Source organism: Tiliqua scincoides, chromosome 4, assembly GCF_035046505.1.
Source record: "Tiliqua scincoides isolate rTilSci1 chromosome 4, rTilSci1.hap2, whole genome shotgun sequence".
Lineage (NCBI taxonomy): Eukaryota > Metazoa > Chordata > Lepidosauria > Squamata > Scincidae > Tiliqua > Tiliqua scincoides.
The window spans coordinates 12,893,797-12,908,979 of NC_089824.1; positions in this window are offsets into that span (position 1 = coordinate 12,893,797).

Sequence of the window (15,183 nt, forward strand, 5' to 3'; positions counted from 1 at the left end):
GATGGTGACATAAACTATGTTGTAATTACTGGAAGGGGGAGGAGGAGACTGTGGACAATATTCATATTTGGATAGTATTTAAAGGCATAAGGTTGAAGAGTAGAGATGGACTCTAGCAGTATATGATTGATGTATGGGAAACAATAGCAGCATGACAAAAGTGTTAAAATGTGCCTGGCAAGCAAATTCTGTGACTTTTGGGGGCTGGTCAGGGATCGTTTAATCCCCACAGTATCTTATTGGAAGGAATAAAGATGTGAAGAATACAAAATTATCGCCATAGTAAAAAAAAAAAGTTATGTATTATTTACAAGCACCGTGTGAGCTGTCAGGTCAGTTAAATCAATTATTTAACATTTGTTCAATGTAGCTTTGCATAAATCTTCATTTTCTCACTCAGCAAATTCCAAATTTACTACAAAGCTGTATGCCATGACCTTAATGAGAACAGACTGGGGAGGCTTATAACAGGAAAAAATAAAAGAAAGAGAAAAGAGGGGAAGGGTTCCAGTTGCTAAATTTATAAGCAGTCCTTGAAAAACGATCACTGTCAGAGCACAGTTTCATGGTATCCAGATTGCAAATTTTTTTTACGCATAAATTGCAAGTGGTGTCTACATAACTTTACCTCTGGAGATGGAGGGCTCTATTTCATTTCTGCTTCTAAGATTTGCCAACTAAGAATGGCAACTTCCATTAAAGCTGAGCAGGTAATGCTGCTGACATCTACTCAGAAGTAAGTCCTTCTGAGCACAGTTGGGCTTAGCTCCAGGTAAGGATCATAGAGTTGCCGCCTGTGTGTCCTTTTCTTTATACAGGTTGGCCCTCAGCACCTGCGGGGAACACCTCCCAGGTACCAGAAGACAGTTCTGATCGTGTCCAGGAGGTTCAATGAGGCCCTCCATATGCGAGTCAGAACCTATGTTAAGTCAAATCTGCGGGTCCTAAACCCATGGATAAGGAGGACCAACCAGATTTCTTCCAATATTCCATGTTTGGGACTCTTGTTGATGTGAATGTATTACAACTCATCTTCCCCACTGTAACTAACAGCCCAATCTTATCCTGGGCCTATGGCAGCAGATGTCACGATTGTGCACCACCGTTAGGCACTCTGGACCCACTGGTACAAATGGTTTGAGGTTTGATGTGCCTGCCAATGTCACACTGGAGCAGGTAAGGTGGTGGCAGGGGCAGGTTGTGGGCAGTTCAGAGAATTGGGAAAGTTCAGGGACAGGAGGGGGAATGGATTTTGGCAGCAGGACGAGGAACTTGGGTGCTGATAGACTTTTCCCCTCCAATCTTAGGCCCAGAAGATGCTGGGCAAGGCATCCTGTTTAAGTGAGAAGTGACAGATCCAAATCCCACTAACTTTTTTCATATGGTGCCCTTTATTTTATTATCATGTTTCAGTTGCACTCTTTTTCTGAGGTGCTTAGGGAAGCATACTGGGTCGGCCCCTCCCCTCCCCCCTCCACACTTCCCATTTTATCCTCACCACAACTTATGAGTTGGGTCAGGTTGAGAGTTGGTGAGCTTCCTGGCTGAGTAGATATTTGAGACCTGATCTCCCCGATCTGCTGTATATTCACTACACCAGTGGTGGTCTGCAGACTGGTGCCACTTTGCAAGGCATCAGCTATTGGCCCATTGCGAATTTCCCCCAAAAAATCTATAGCAATACTGGTATTTGCAACCTTCAGTCTCGAAAGACTATGGTATTGCGCTCTGAAAGGTGGTTCTGGCACAGCGTCTAGTGTGGCTGAAAAGGCCGATTCAGGAGTGACAATCCCTTCCACACTGGGAGCAAGTGCAGTCTGTCCCTGGTCTGCCTCCCTGGCTATGGACCTTCCTTCTTTGCCTCTTTGCCTCAGTCTGTTGGCCAAGTATTTCTTCAAACTAGGAAAGGCCATGCTGCACAGCCTGCCTCCAAGCGGGCCGCTCAGAGGCCAGGGTTTCCCACCTGCTGAGGTCCACTCCTAAGGCCTTCAGATCCCTCTTGCAGATGTCCTTGTATCGCAGCTGTGGTCTACCTGTAGGGCGCTTTCCTTGCACTACTTCTCCATAGAGGAGATCCTTTGGGATCCGGCCATCATCCATTCTCACAACATGACCGAGCCAACGCAGGCGTCTCTGTTTCAGCAGTGCATACATGCTAGGGATTCCAGCACATTCCAGGACTGTGTTGTTAGGAACTTTGTCCTGCCAGGTGATGCCGAGAATGCGTCGGAGGCAGCGCATGTGGAAAGCGTTCAATTTTCTCTCCTGTTGTGAGCGGAGAGTCCATGACTCGCTGCAGTACAGAAGTGTACTCAGGACGCAAGCTCTGTAGACCTGGATCTTGGTATGTTCCGTCAGCTTCTTGTTGGACCAGATTCTCTTTGTGAGTCTGGAAAACGTGGTAGCTGCTTTACCGATGCGTTTGTTTAGCTCGGTATCGAGAGAGTGTCGGAGATCATTGAGCCAAGGTACACAAAGTCATGGACAACCTCCAGTTCATGCGTAGAGATTGTGATTCAGGGAGGTGAGTCCACATCCTGAACCATGACCTGTGTTTTCTTTAGGCTGATCGTCAGTCCAAAATCTTGGCAGGCCTTGCTAAAACAATCTATGAGCTGCTGGAGATCTTTGGCAGAGTGGGTAGTGACAGCTGCATCGTCGGCAAACAGGAAGTCACGCAGACATTTCAGCTGAACTTTGGACTTAACTCTCAGTCTGGAGAGGTTGAAGAACTTTCCGTCTGATCTGGTCCGGAGTATAGCAATACTATAGCATAGATATGGTACCAGTCCATGGGTACCACAATGGGGGGAAAATTGCCAGACTGCAACATCAGAATGTTGGAGAGACACTGCTCTAGACCACACTGCTTTTATCACGTGGTTCATGCAACCTCTTATGTCTGATGTCAGTGTTGCTGCTGCCTGCATCACCACCTAGTGCTGAGAGGAGTACTTCTGCTGCCTGCCTGGTATGCAAGACCTAACCACAGCACTGTGACGTGCCACTGCTGCTTTCTACTGCTGCTTCCACCACTCCATAAGTCAGGTAAGCCTGTCATGTGGGGGGCCATCACAAAGCTGGACATGGTCCTGGTTTAGAATGTCTGTCTGCTTTTTAGTATGTGTTCAGCTGATCTAGCTTCACACTGGTGAACCTATGGCAGCAGCATGACATAGAAAACAATCTGTGTTGACTTCAACCTGCCTCCGTTCAGGCTGAATCAGTCCCAGGCATGCCACTGTTTCAAAATTCAGCCAAAGCTGGCTTCTGGCATGCAAATATAGCTGAGTGTCGGTGGTGGCATCCCAAAAGTCAATCTAGATTGAATTCAGGCCAACTCATGCTTACCCACAGCAGTTGTGAGAGCTGCTTATGGAACCTACAACAGCAAATGGGTGGATGCAACAGTGTGGTTCTTCCCCACATAAATGTCTCCCAGTCAGCGAGAGGAGGTGTATTTTCATGGGAACAAACCACTTTATTGGCCCATTTTTTTTCCTTGAAGCATAGATTCCAGAGTTGTCTGAACTATATAATGGAGAAATGATTTGCATGCTCTGTTGGATTTGAGTATGTTGCCCCTTGGTGAATGCTTCTCCCCTAAGTGTTAAATGGGCTTCCCGATATTTACATTTGGTTTTCAGAGAGCCGAGTCAAACTTTGGTCTCATAGTGATGGGGATGGATGGAATCAGACTGGCTCCTTCCTGCTAGATTGAACCATCAGAAGAAGGAAGTTGGATCCATTCTGGTAAGAACATGCCGGTGGTGGTGGTGGTGAAGAATGGACTTCTACATCGCGCTTGCAAACTCCCAGCAAAAGGAGTGAGTGTCCATGACTTTGTCATAAGTGTGGAGGCTGGTTATCCTTCCTCAGTTTATGGAAATGTGAAATGGAAATGATCATGAACTGCCTAAAAGGGTTGTTGTTGGCAAGACTCTGCAGGCCTTCAGCCAGTGTTTCACTTTGATGTAGATGTTATCACATCGATAATCAAGAGGACTGTTGCCATTTTTTCCTAAGAAAAGAACCTTATAAAAAAACCATAAATGTCAGCAAAAGGAATCCTGAAAGGACTCTTGGATTGTTGAGAGAAAGTGTTGGGGCTTTGTTCTGTCTTGCCAAGTTAAACGAAGAGGGTTCTTACTGCCCACAACATTAGTTTTTTTAACCTGAAAAGAAGCAATACATCATTCATGAAAAAATGTCCTTCATGAAATTCAGGTTGAATGCCCACAGCTAATAGTTCTGTGGAGATGTTTCCATGCAGCAGAGTAGCTAGAGGGGGTGCAAAGTGCTAAGTTTTGCAGGGTGTATGCCTCCATTTTGTTCCCCCTGCCGGGCATGGCTCCAAAGAGGAGGAGGAGGAGAGGCCACTTGCACACTGCAGTGAGGTAACCTGCAAAACTTAGCGCTTTGCACCCCCTCTAGCTACGCCACCGCCATGGTTTCATACGCCGCCATGAAAACCTCTTGGAGAACTCTGAAGCTGTGTGCCAGGATTTCTGAAAAATTGTTCTGCTTGATTCACGCAGCACTTGGAAGATTAGATGTTACTGAATCCACAGGAGTTGGTGTTAAATAAATAACATGAAACACAACAGCTGGGGCTACTCATTACTCAGGCAGATGACAACCACTGTCAAGCTCAAAAGCAACTTAACAATGCTGCAATTACCTAACTGGGTCAGTGGTTAAATAGAGTGCAGTGAGGTATTTACCATGCTAGCATCCTCATTCCTGACCCCACCTCCAACTCCTATCTCTAATATGCTTGACTGCTCAGATGGAGAGACAAAACCCATGATCTTTCCATTCCGCCCCAACCCTCTACTAGAAATGACTTTTTTTTTCAAAATTAAAAATCAGCAAAATTTCAACAATCAATTCCACTTTTGTTTTGAGAATTTAAACCCTTGCAAATTTTCAGAGCATTTCCAGAGCATTTCAAACACAAGTTTAAATCTTAGTTACTTATTTAAACTCGGCCTGCATCGTACTCAAGGGTTGCATTTCAGAGAGAGCACATAAAGCTAATATCATATACATGTCAGCCCTTATTAACCACTGATTTGATACCCAAGGATTTGAATACCTGCATGTTCCAAAAGTGTGGATTGGACCACCTATAGCCTTCTGAACTTAACCAGAGCTGTGCGTTGGTTGGGAGGCCATTCTGAGAAGACCCTTCCGTGTGCAGCCTCCCCAACCCTCAGAAGACCTTGTAAAACCTCCAGAAGGCCAAAAAGCATGACTTCCAGTTTTCAGTTGAAACACAGAAGTCATACTTTTCAGCCTTCTGAGGCCATCAGAGGGCTGAAAACCACGACTTCTAGTTTTCGGCCAGTGGTTTTCAGCCCCCCAAAGCCCTTCAGAAAGCCTCCAAACCCAACTGGAGCACAGCTGTGGTTGGGTGTGGAGGCTTTGGGCCCCCCATCCATGGGTTACAAGCCATGATGTGTATGTGCAACCTCCTGATTTTAGAAATGGGCTATGTCAGAATGCCAGATGCAAGGGAGGGCGCCAGGATGAGGTCTCTTGTTATCTGGTGTGCTCCCTGGGGCATTTGGTAGGCTGCTGTGAGATACAGGAAGCTGGACTAGATGGGCCTATGGCCTGATCCAGTGGGGCTGTTCTTATGTTCTTATGTTCTTAACATCAGTGTATTTCAGTATCTGCAGGGTTTGGGGAACAGAACCCCCATGGATAAAGAGGGCCACCCTTTATTCTCAAAACTACACTGAAAATCTCTTACATCTGAAAAAAGGTAGTCTCTTTAGAAGCTTTGAGAGGCAGATGGGAACTGCGACTGACTGAGAGAAAAACAGCTTCATTCTCTGACCTCAGGCTCACTCCAGGGCATTTATTTTATAAGTGGAGTGCTGAGAGGCATTGCCTGCACTATTTAAATTGTTGCTTTCTTCTGTTTTGTTTTTTGTTTGATGAGTACATGTAGCTGAATTTGCACAAGTTAAGTGCATATAAGATGCAGGCTGTTTTTTTTCATTATCAGACATATAGAACATGCATGTACAAATACATGCATACACACTGTGAAGCAGGTAAACATGCAAAAACAAATGTATATCGTGTGCTGCATCCTTTGTACTCGTAACATCCTGATCGTCGAATAAACGCCTCCCTTTAAATGCCTCACTGTTGCTACCATAAACTCTATTGCACCTTAAAACTGCGAGAAGTGTTTATAGCCAGTCAGTATTTGTTCTGCTTCATAACCTAAGTTTCTCTCTGCACTCTGACCTCTCCTATTCTGATATATTCAGGCAGCATGGCCATTTCAACCACACACCTTATTTTCTCTAACCAGTCTTTAGTTTCGCTGCATTCAGGCTTTTGCCACAAGAATGTTAGCAATAGTTTGTAAGTTCCAAATTCATTCTTGATGCTCTTCTTCAGAATCCCAGTAGTATAAGTAATGGACTAACAGTGCAATTCTATACATATTTACTGAGAAGTAACAGCGTAATCCTGACCTGTCCGGCATAGCCATCCTATGGCTGCCAAGCAGCTGCATTCATCCCCTTCCCCAGGTAAGGGAGGAGGCCGCACAATGAGGCCACTTGACTCTGCGTTGGCTATTTAGCCAGTGTAGAGTAAAGCGGCCCCATGTCGGGCCCGGAAGTCTGACGTGGGGCCATTGATCCAGCAGAGCAGAGCTCAGCTGGCCCCACCTTCCTACCACCCTGCCTTCCCCCTGCCCCGGAATGTCTCCCCCTTGCCCCGACTTACTCACCTGGAGCGCTGGGTGGCGTGTGACCGCCCTCCACCTGGCGCTGGCTTAGTGCAGAGTTGCGCTGAGCCAGTGCCAGCCCAGCAGTGTCATAGGTGCGCCTTACGTCATGTTTGCAACACTCAGCACCGGTGCCAGGCCGACACTGAGACTTCAGGATTGAGTTCTAAGTCACACTGTGTGCAGTGGGGTTTACTCTCAGGTATGTGTATACAGGATTGTCTGTTGGCATCCTTCAGTCTCGGAAGACCATGGTGTCACGCTCTGAATGGTGGCTCTGGAACAGAGTGTCCTCTCCAGTGCGTGAAGCCTGGGTAAAGTAGGTATGGAGGATAGGCTGTTACGCATGCAGCAAATCCCCCCTCTCCACGTTGCTGGAATGGTCCAATGGAAAGGCAGAAGCCAATACGGTTGGTTCCAGCGGCGTCGCAGGAGTTGCCAGAACGTGACTGTGTTCAGCCATGAACTGCCACAGGGACTCCGGCTCCGGATTTTGCCTCAAGGTTGACTCCTGAAGCCTTTTCCATAACTGGATGTAGCCACAAGGCAGTGGAGGTTTGGGATCACAGTATTCCTTCTCTCAGGTGAGCTGCCTTCCCAGGCTAAGGAGTCCCATCTACCCGGTGGCTGTTTAGTCGCCTCTTAGGACAAGTACAGCCAAACTGAGGGCCTATTCTTATCCCCAGCCCCCAGGGGAAGGATTGTAGTCTAAAAGGAATATTGTATCCTAAAATTTGACTAATCATATGATTGATCTTCTTGAAATATCTGGAAAACACCCAGCGCACATGTTGAAAATCTGCCTTCTTGGTCTTGCAGTGGTAATCTATTGAGTGGTCATCGTGTACACCACTATATAGGAAAGTCATACCAGGAGGTGGCCATCATGGCTCACAAGTGAAGGCTAGGTAGCTATAAAAGGCAAGAACGCTTCCTTCAGAAAATGGAAGTCTTGCCAAAGTGATAACAAAAAGGAAAACATACTCTGGCAAAAGATGTGTAAGTTAACAATAAGGAATATAAAAAAATTAATAATACTGCATGGTTAGAAACAGCGAGGCAGACAATAAAAACTTCTTGGAATACATCAAAAGCAGGAAGCCTTCCAAGGGGGCGGTTGGACCGTTGTATAATGAGGAAATAAAAGTGAAGCTTAAAAATAATAGGGTGTTTGCAGAGAAGCTGAAAAAAGTCATTTGCATCTGTGTTCAGTACGGAAGACTTTAAGCAGATTCCCAGGCCTAAATTGACTTTCTCAGGAACATCATCTGATGAACTTTCAGCCCAGCCCTAACTAATTTCTCCTGCGTTGATGCCGGGATGCCAGCATGGGCACTGCTGAATCCTGCAGGGGAATTGCTGTTGTTAGGGTGGCAGGAGCCACTAGTATAATATTTTATAATGACTGGCTTTTATATTTATACAAGGAGAGAGCACTGGGCCTTTTGTACGAGTAATTTGCCAAGTTGAATCAATCGGTACTGAAGTACCTATCCATATTTTCCAGCTCATTTGGTACATCTCTCTTCTAACATGTTCTAGATCCTGTATAAATGGATACATTTTTGACAATAAAACCTTCTTAATCCCTTCACCAATACACCAATGCCTCAAAGATAGTCAATCTTCTACTAATTAAATCCCTATTTGCAATTGGTGTAACGTAGCTCCTGAGTTGAAAATATCGGAACTTCATCGGTGGGTTGTTATCCAATTTCCTAGTCAATTCATTCATTGGCACACATCTGCCTTCATCAATCACATCAATAAGCCTCCCCACATTGTTCCTTAACTAATTCATTAGACTGCAATCTAACTGAAAATCCTTATTACAAATGAAAGACATTAATAATGATACCGGGGAACTCCGTCTCTTCCTAAGTATATCCTGGGTTTCCATAAATGATGTTAGTTATGCATGGGTTAGGTTTATTCGTCATGTAAAGTTTTTCGTATTTATTTCTACTGCACCATGGTAGAAAACACAATGGACCATAAACACAACTTTGCTCCACTAACAGCCTGATCCTGTCTGGGCCTTACACTGCTTGAACTTACAGTCCAGCACCACAAGGCCCTTTGTGGGATACCATTACTTGCTTCTGGACTGCCGGCACAAACAGCCAGAGGTGAGGTGCATGTACTCAGAGGTGAGGCTCTTGGATGCTGCATCCGTGTCAGGGGAAGCCCAATCCTGAGCTGCATGGAACGTTAAAATGGTGGCCATGGCATCCAATGTGCCCCAGGCAGCCGCCACTGCCTCCTTGGGAGAAGGTGACTTTTGTTCCTTTCTCCCTGAGTAAGGGAAGTAGCCCCTCAATGGGGCTACTCGGTTCTATGGTAGCTCTGGAACTGCTGCAGAATTGAAAGGTCCATAAAGGCCATGCAGCCCGACCCAGGGCTCAGGTTCCAGTGGAGCTGGGTTCCACAGGTCCCACCCTCTGCCCTGCTCCTTCCCCTGCCATGCCTCCTCCCCACTCTCTACCTGGCTTCCGCCTGCCTCCCCCTGCCCCGGAACACCTCTTCCTACCTTCCACCTGCCTCATAAGAACATAAGAACAGCCCAGCTGGATCAGGCCATAGGCCCATCTAGTCCAGCTTCCTGTATCTCACAGCGGCCTACCAAATGCCCCAGGGAGCACACCAGATAAATGCCTCAGGGAGCACACACGCTTCTTCTCACCTCTCCACCACCTGCCTGTCTGGGCAACCTCCAAGCAGCAGGACACGGGCCCAGTGCTGGAGCGGGCCCAGCACAGGCTTTCACTGGGCTAGCTCTGGCATTGGGCCTGCGGTAAAGCTCACAAACATGCTTTATGGCAATTTATGGCACAGAGCTGGCACACACTGTTCAGTATTGGGCCCTATGTTGGTAACTCAGTGGGAAGGGGAAGGTTTGGGGGCATTACAAGGCACACTCCATTGGTGGGGCTGTATGCTATAGCAAGGCAGAGGAGAGACAGTTAGTTGCACAGTTGTGAGTCTCTCTGCTCCAGTCATTGAACTACTGCTTGGAGTCTGGTTGCATGGTAACATGTTTGGCAAATCCAAACCTCCATTAATTTAAGTCCTATACAGTACAACTGAAGTCACCTTGGATTCTTTGCAAGTAGATGTACATTTTATTAACACACCCTACCACTTTTTAAAGAGAATTAGAGGTACAAGAATCGTAGCATTGTGGTATAGAATCAGATTCTCAGAAGGTATTCATCTTTATTATATTAATCCTTCCCAATCAACATAATTGTGACTTTCCCCATTTTTCCAGAGTCCTTTGTAATCTCCCAGAGACACACAATTCATCCTAGGAACACATGGCCAGCAGAATTAAGGGGAATAATAAAAGCTTCTTCAAATATGTTAGAAGCAGGAAACCTGCTAGAGAAGCGGTTGGCCCTCTGGATGGTGAGGGAGGGAAAGGGGAAATAAAAGGAGACTTAGAGATGGCAGAGAAATTGAATGAGTTCTTTGCATCTGTCTTCACAGCAGAAGACCTCAGGCAGATACCACTGCATGAACGGCCCCTCCTGACCAAGGAATTAAGTCAGATAGAGGTTAAAAGAGAAGGTGTTTCAGACCTCATTGATAAATGAGGTCTGAAATGGTAGCAGACCTCTGCTACCATTGCGTCTGCTGACAACCGTCCGGCAGAGCTGTTCCGTGTGGTGCGGGGCCTCCTCCATCAGGCCCCCCCAGTAGACCAGGAGGAATACACGGTCAGCCGCTGTGACGTGTTTGCGCAACATTTTGCAGATAAAATCGATCGTATTCGTCACAACTTGGATGCCACATTGACAGTGTCTGACGATGTCCCCTTGGCAACTGCTTGTCCTGTGTTGTGGGATTCTTTTCAGCTTGTACAGCCTGAGGATGTGGACAGACTCCTTTGGAGTGTGAGGCCATCTGCCTGCCTGCTCGACCCTTGCCCAGCTTGGTTGATAAGAGCTGCCCGGGGTGGGCTGGCTGAGTGGACAGGGAGGGTGGTCAACTCTTCCTTGATGGAGGGGACGTTACCACTCGCTTTGAAACGGGCGGTGGTTCGCCCCCTCCTGAAGAAGCCCTCCCTGGATTCCACTGTGTTGGATAACTACCGGCCAGTCTCCAACATCCCGTTTCTGGGCAAGGTAATTGAGCGGGTGGTGGCATCCCAACTCCAGAGGGTCTTGGATGAAGCGGATTATCTGGATCCTTTTCAATCTGGCTTCAGGCCGGGCTTTGGGACGGAAACCGCCTTGGTCGCCTTGGTGGATGACCTACGCCGGGGACTGGACAGGGGGAGTGCGTCCCTGTTGGTCCTGCTGGACCTCTCAGCGGCTTTCGATACCATCGACCATGGTATCCTTCTGGGCCGATTGGCCGAGTTGGGAGCTGGAGGCACTGTTTTGCGGTGGTTCCGCTCCTACTTGGAGGGTCGGTCCCAGATGGTGGTGCTGGGGGATGCCTGTTCGACACCCTGGCCCTTGAGATGCGGGGTGCCACAGGGCTCAATTCTGTCCCCCATGCTATTTAACATCTACATGAAACCGCTGGGAGAGGTCATCCGGGGGTTTGGAGTGGAGTGCCATCAATATGCTGATGACACCCAGCTCTATCTCTCCTTTCCTCCAGACTCCAGGGTGGTGGTTGAGGACCTGGAGTGCTGTCTGGAGGCAGTGAGGATCTGGATGGGGGCTAACAAGCTGAAATTAAATCCGGATAAGACAGAGGCTCTCCTGGTTAGGAAATCCTCGATGCAGGTGCTGGACTATCGGCTTGCCCTGAATGGGGTTGCACTCCCTCTGAAGGAGCAGGTCCGCAGCTTGGGGGTCCACCTGGACTCGCAGCTGCTCCTGGATTCCCAGGTGGCGGCTGTGGCTAGGGGGGCCTTCGCTCAGCTTCGGCTGGTGCGCCAGCTGCGGCCGTACTTGGATCGTGCAGACCTGGCCACGGTGATCCATGCCTCGGTGACATCCAGATTAGATTACTGTAATGCACTCTATGTGGGGCTGCCCTTGAAGACGGTTCGGAAACTGCAACTAGTGCAGAATGCGGCGGCCCGTGTGGTTACTGGAGGTAGGCGGTTCGACCCTGTCAGTCTGCTTCTCCAGCGGCTGCACTGGCTGCCCATTCGTTTCCGGGCCCAATTCAAGATGCTGGTATTGACCTTTAAAGCCCTATACTGCTCTGGACCAGGGTATCTTAGAGATCGCCTGCTCCCGTACAATCCGGCTCGCCCTCTCAGGTCATCAGAGAAGGCTTTTTTACAAGTGCCGCCGCCTAGGGAGGTACGTGGGGCGGCTGCAAGAAATAGGGCCTTCTCAGTAGTGGCACCAACGCTATGGAACACCCTTCCCCTTGACTTAAGAATGGCTCCCTCTCTTGAGACCTTTCGGCAAGGCCTGAAGACCCTTCTGTTTAAACAGGCCTTCTGAGTTCTTGGCCTTTTAACATTTTTTAACATCTTTTAATATTTTTTTTTACAGGCCTGATTCTTTTATGACTTGCTGCTGCTCTATGCTCTTTTTACCTATTTTTACTCTGACTGCTGTTTTTAGTATGTGTTAATATGTTTTTATTTGTTTTTAAATTGTTTTTAATATGTTGTAAGCCGCCTTGAGTCCCTTCGGGGAGAAAGGCGGGGTAGAAATAAAGTTATTATTATTATTATTATTATTAAATTAAATATCAATAAGTCACCGGGCCCTGATAGCATCCACCCAAGAGTTATTAAGGAATTGAAGAATGAAGTTGCTGATCTCTTGACTAAGGTATGCAACTTGTCCCTCAAAACAGCCATGGTGCCAGGAGATTGGAGGATAGCAAATGTCATACCAATCTTTAAAAAAAAAAGGGGGGGGGGACCTGGGAAACTATAGGCCGGTCAGCCTAACATCTAGACAGGGTAAGATGGTGGAATGCCTAATCAAAGATAGAATTTCAAAACACATAGACGAACAAGCCTTGCTGAGGGAGAGTCAGGATGGCTTCTGTAAGGGTAAGTCTTGCCTCACAAACCTTTTAGAATTCTTTGAAAAGGTCAACAGGCATGTGGATGCGGGAGAACCCGTGAACATTATATATCTGGACTTTCAGAAGGCGTTCGACACGGTCCCTCACCAAAGGCTACTGAAAAAACTCCACAGTCAGGGAATTAGAGGGCAGGTCCTCTCCTGGATTGAGACCTGGTTGAAGACCAGGAAACAGAGAGTGGGTGTCAATGGGCAATTTTCACAATGGAGAGAGGTGAAAAGCGGTGTGCCCCAAGGATCTGTCCTGGGACTGCTGCTTTTCAACCTCTTCATAAATGACCTGCAGACAGGGGTGAGCAGTGAGGTGGCTAAGTTTGCAGATGACACCAAACTTTTCCGAGTGGTGAAGACCAGAAGTGATTGTCTGGAGCTCCAGAAGGATCTCTCCAAACTGGCAGAATGGGCAGCAAAATGGCAGATGCATTTTAATGTAAGTAAGTGTAAAGTCATGCACATTGGGGCAAAAAATCAAAACTTTTCACATATAGGCTAATGGGTTCTGAGCTGTCTGTGACAGATCAGGAGAGAGATCTTGGGGTGGTGGTGAACAGGTCGATGAAAGTGTTGACCCAATGTGTGGCAGCAGTAAAGAAGGCCAATTCTATGCTTGGGATCATTAGAAAAGGTATTGAGAACAAAACAGCTAATATTATAATGCTGTTGTACAAATGCCACACCTGGAGTATTGTGTCTAGTTCTAGTCATCACATCTCAAAAAGGATATAGTGGAAATGGAAAAGGTGCAAAAGAGAGCAACTAAGATGATTGATGGGCTGGGGCACCTTCCTTATGAGGAAAGGCTACGGCATTTGGGCCTCTTCAGCGTAGAATGAGACGCCTGAGGGGGGACATGATCGAGACATACAAAATTATGCATGGGAAGGATAAAGTGGATAGAGAGATGCTCTTTCCACTCTCACATAACACCAGAACCAGGGGACATCCACTAAAATTGAGTGTTGGGAGAGTTAGGACAGACAAAAGAAAATATTTCTTTACTCAGCGTGTGTTTGGTCTGTGGAACCCCTTGCCACAGGATGTGGTGATGGCATCTGGCCTGGATGCCTTTAAAAGGGGATTGGACAAGTTTCTGGAGGAAAAATCCATTACGGGTTACAAGCCATGATGTGTATGCGCAACCTCCTGATTTTAGAAATGGACTATGTCAGAATGCCAGATGCAAGGGAGGGCACCAGGATGCAGGTCTCTTGTTATCAGGTGTGCTCCCTGGGGCATTTGGTGGGGCCGCTGTGAGATACAGGAAGCTGGACTAGATGGGACTATGGCCTGATCCAGTGGGGCTGTTCTTATGTTCTTATGTAAGTAAACCATCATTTTCTGTTGTCAAATATATACCGAAAGGTATTTATCCACAGACAACCCAATCCTATAGGCCCACTACACTGCCAGAACTTGCATTCTAGCACCACAGTGTGTTTTATAGTGGTTGCAAAACGTGATCTGCCATTTTCCACAACCAGGAGCGAGCTGTTATGGCCACATGCTGGCAGCCTTTGGAAAAGCCCTGGCACCAGTAATTTGGCACAGAGGGTGGCCAGTGGGTTGTTGGAATGGAAAGGGGACGGGGAGGAGGAATGGGGCAAAGACTGGGGCTGGGAGGGGTGTGTGTCAATGCTGGGAAGGGAGCAGTATCAACTGGGGCAGTTCTGCCAATATCCTAGCCCCATTCTGGGTCTCGATTCAACTACTCAGGTTCACTGATATTTGTGCCAGCAAAATTGCTGGCACAGATCCAAGTAGACCCATTCAGGCAGTGGAGGCTTACCCCTGGGCAAGGGAACAAATGTTCCCTTACCTGGAGGAGACTTCCCGGATTGCCTCCCTCTCATAGAATGTGGCATGGGCTCTGGTAGTGTGGGTGCATGGAGGGGGGGGCTTTTGGATAGGGTTATGCTGTTAATGCTGTACTTTGAGCTGAAGAACTTTTCTGATTCACCACTAATACCAATCCCTATTACGTCCGTTTTTGCGGTGTTAAGCTTATATCCAAACACTGTTCTGGCTAAATCAATAAGCTGACACAATGCAGAGACTGACGTACCTAGATCTCTAATTATGATTAAAACATCGTCAGCATAGAAATTGATCTTGGAAGTTGCCACCCCTATTTTTTAACCCTTGAATTTACTCAGGGCATCTTATGCCAAGATCTGTATGCTTAGGTTTGGGGCATGGGGGGCGGGTGGCAGATGGGGGGCATGGAGCAGGCTTCAGGGGATAGATCTCAGAGGCAAAAGTACATGCTGGATCCCATCTCCCATTTTCAGTTTGCCCCACCCCCTTCCTCTCTTTGGACATAGGCCAACTACACAGGCAAAGGCAGCCGAAAGGCCTACCGAGAGGTAAGTAAAAAAGTTTATAGCACGCATATAGCGTCATAGCACGCGTTCCATTGGT